Source organism: Leptinotarsa decemlineata, unplaced genomic scaffold (assembly GCF_025532065.1).
Source record: "Leptinotarsa decemlineata unplaced genomic scaffold, Ldec_3_MD MMD2_tig00078360_RagTag_RagTag, whole genome shotgun sequence".
NCBI classification, from domain to species: Eukaryota; Metazoa; Arthropoda; class Insecta; order Coleoptera; family Chrysomelidae; genus Leptinotarsa; species Leptinotarsa decemlineata.
Window position 1 is genome coordinate 1,431,669 of NW_027412727.1, and position 4,313 is coordinate 1,435,981.

Consider the following 4,313-nt stretch of genomic DNA (forward strand, 5'->3'; position numbering starts at 1 on the left):
CTGATGATCTGAAATGAGATCAGTGTGTTGAAAAACTATATCAAGATATCAAACGGGTTGAAAATGGATCCAAAGATGAATGAATGAAAATAAAAAATGGAAGGACGATACTGAAAAGTGATTTGACTCATTTCCAACCTATACTCAGAGATACGGATGATTCCAAAACAGCTCAAAATATAAATAATTGATTGCATATAGGGAAATTTTTTCGAAAGGAGCCACGTTGAATATCTCCATAAATAAGACAGTAATGTAAATTTCCCGAAACACCTAATTTTTGTGAAATATTATAAGATATCGCTAAGATGCGTACACACTCCCCTTCAAAATACCATACAAAATAACCCCATATATGCCATCTATTGGATAAGTGATTTTATGAGGAATTCAACGATGATTTTTCAGGGTTGATTTCTGATTTACTGTGAAGAAGGACCTTGAAGTATAAGTGAACGACTTTTTAGATTAATTGATATCTCTCACAAAAACGTATACAACAATTATTTCTATTGTCAAGTTTCTAACAGAAAACAACTTTTTTCGCGTTGAATTATATCTTTTGGATTTTTGGCAAAGTTTCTCACACAAAACACTTCAAAATACTTTCTAAAACTCACAGCCAAAAATGTTCCACTGAACAGTTTTATAAAAACGCGACACGTGTCGCGACAAGCATTTAATGCTTGATATACCTAATTTCAAAATTTAAAGTACCTAGATTTCAAGTACCTGCGTTTGTAATGGATTAAATGACCTGAGCTTATGTCCCAGTCCCCACATTTGAAAAATATTCAGTAACGGTTATTCAATTCTAATTGATCATTTAGTTAGTTACTCGAAGAAGATTGAATTTCAAACTCTTCTCTTCTAAATGTAACATGTCATATTCATGACTGAACTCATGTACTTCTGCTGAAAGGTGGTTTGCAAATGTGAAATTGGTCTTTCTATTCACAAAATTACATCTAAGCTTTGGAAAATAAACTCCCTGTTTGGCCATTATACAGTTTTGGACAAGAGCCACAAGTCAGCTGATATACTCCTGATCTATCCGTTACCGAAGTTTTGTCTTTATTGTTTTTAATAAATACACTTACATTAGGACGGAATTTTCGAATATTCGGACAATTATTATTTCTGTGACCTAAGTTTACGCAGTCTTTCTTCAAAAAAAAATTATTGGTTGGTTCAGCCAAAAATGACAATGTCTTATAACTGACGTTATCGCATCTTGAATTTGGGTAGATGTGGTCCATGGCTTGCTTTTGTAGTTTTTGTTTGATTTGTTTGATCAACCTCAGATCTCTCTGGAAATTATTCAATAGTCTATGAAGAATATTATTGAATGGAGCAACTTTATGCTGGTAAGAGTGTGTAGAGGAATTATGAATGATAATGTCCGTGTAAGATGGTTTGTGGAAAATTGCAAATTCATGTTCATTGTTATTTTTTGTAATGGTTTAGTCAAGGTAATTTAATGAATTATTTACCTCCCTCTCAGTGGTAAATTTTATTGACGGGTGGATGGAATTGACATATTCAACGAACTTGCCTACTTGCTTTTCTGTAATGATTTCATTATTCACTAGTGATTAATGGATATCGTAATGCTTGAAGAAATACATGCATTATGAATATTTAATACAACAGTCCTGAACAAACTGTAACGTCTATTCGAATAAAAAAAAATGATGAGCTTCCGTGAAGTATCATATTTATTCTAATACGTGCTACTTTCTACACACATTCACATCAAATCGATATACCAAATTTGAAACATCCATTCGAAATAAAAATGAAAACACAGGAAAATAAAATTTCATTTGAGTTAGTAATTGGAAAACAGTGAATTACTTAAAATTAAGTAGATTCTATGATATTTATTTGTAATCGTCATATACCCATATATTCTCTTATTATACCAAAATATTGGCAAGCCAATAAACTGAATAGCATTAGGACCATTGCAAAGATCGTAACGGTTCTCAAAGAGTTTCGCACCAAAATAGTTAACGCGTGTCAAACAATTGCAGATTCCGTAGGAATACTGAAACTTTAATGAAATGAATAAAAACACTTTTGTCTAATTACCTATATTTAATTTTATTTATGACTGTTTTCGGGTTTGACCCCATTATCAAGTATATATATATATATATATATATATATATATATATATATATATATATATATATATATACTTGATATATATATATATACTTGATAATGGGATAAGTATATATATATATATATATATATATATATATATATATATATATATATATATATATATATATATATATATGTATATAATCGTTAATGATCGTTAGGTTTTGTATCACGATTCAAGCATTAAGATAGACGAAACTCCGAATTCTCAGTCTCCACATTTCGTTTCGTTATATTTAGCTGGATAACTAAAAGAATACTACAATTTTTGAAAAAAACATGTTGGCCTAAATCACTCACTCATTCCCAGGTATAACTATAGGGAGTGTTGTTTATTACAACTTAAATAATTGAAAAATGAGTCGATTTTTCCGATATTGGGATTGTTTTCAGATATTTTCAGGTCACTGTGCTTTCAGAAATGTATTCCCTTTTCAACTTTGAACAAGTTTTCTTTTGTTTTTGTTAAGAAAAATCCAATTTTTAATATATGAAAGATATTTCATTTTTCTTGAGTACATAATCATAGCATCATTTTTGGGATCGCTAAGAATTATGCGTTAAAAGGTAAGACCGTGTTTATCTTCAGATAGCACGAATTTCGAGGTTTGTTGTTCGTATGGAAACGACAGATGTTAACGGTGAAACTATAATTTTTTCCGTTAAAATGTTAACTATGGAAGTATAGATAAGAAAACGGTTTTCAAAAGTAAAAAATGACTCAAGTCAAAAAGTAGCTACTCACTCTCTCTCTTTCTCTCTCTCTTTCTCTCTCTCTCTCTTTGTTCATTGAGTGAGGTGGTGGAACTGAAATTGAGTTTGATATTTTATTATGAAACTCAGAAGAATTATGTTAACTGAAATATACTACTCATATATTTTACCCATAGTGCCAATTTTAATTGCTCTATATATAGCTTTCAAATGGCTCCAGAGACCCTATTTCCATTCAAATGAACTTTTACATAGTGAATTGACTCACTCTATTTGAAATATAATAATAAATATAATTGAACATAATAAACATAGTTAAAAGCTGAGGACAGTGTCCTATGAAAGTCTAATAAATAAAATAAGATCATTATGGACGCTTATAAAAATATAAACATGATACCATAGCAGAGTACAAAATTATCATGAACATAAGGATCATATGGACGCTAATAAAAATATAAACATGATAGTATAGCAGAGTACAAAATTATTATGAACATAAGGATCAGAACAAGATATCATCGATTTCATTTTCAATAGCATTCACAGATGTAGCACTAACAACTTTTCATTATATTGAAAATTCGAATGCCTTGAAACTGCTTTCATTGTTTGGTCTCAAAGTTCATTTCTTCAGTTTGAATCAATAGTTGTATGATCTTTTATCAAAATTCTGAATGAAAATTTGGCCTAGACCAGTATAATTTTATATGAGAGTGCGGAAGGAGAAGATGAGATCTCCTCCGAGTGTAGCTTTCAGTATATGAGGGTTGGTTTTTCAACAGATTTGAATAACATAGGGTGAACGTAAGTATGGTAGTTTCATCGTTGTCATGAAGGGTATTTGTAAAAATGTTTCGTGAAATCAATTCTGACACGTTCGCTTGTTGATAGAATATGATTGGACCAGGTGAGGTCTAAAGTGATAAAACACACTGGTCTTAGATTAGGTAAATACCAGTTTCTAGTTTGTGATTGAGTATATCGTAATGTGTAAGAAAAAACAGTTGTTTTTTTATATGTAAGACGACACATTGAGCAATATTCAATGGAAGTAACCATTCATTGTATCATTTGGGAATTGAGGCCGAATTTTCCTGTAAAAGGTGATGGATTGGAGTAAAATTTGGTATCATTAGCATGGAGTAATTCAGAACTATTCAAATAGTGTCTAATTTTGGTTACGTGAGTTATTAGAAAAATTGACCTAGGACAGGGTCTTGGGACACTTTCTCGTAAACAGCAGTGTCAGATGAAATCGATGTGTCCACGTCAAGTATAAAGCTTCTATTTATCAACAATTCTGCGATTCAAGAGTTGAACTAGAACCCTAGAATAAAAAATGTTTTCAAAATTGGGAAAATATATTCGAGATAGTGATGAAGTAATAATTTGTAAAGAAAACTTTTGGTGGAATTCTATTCGAT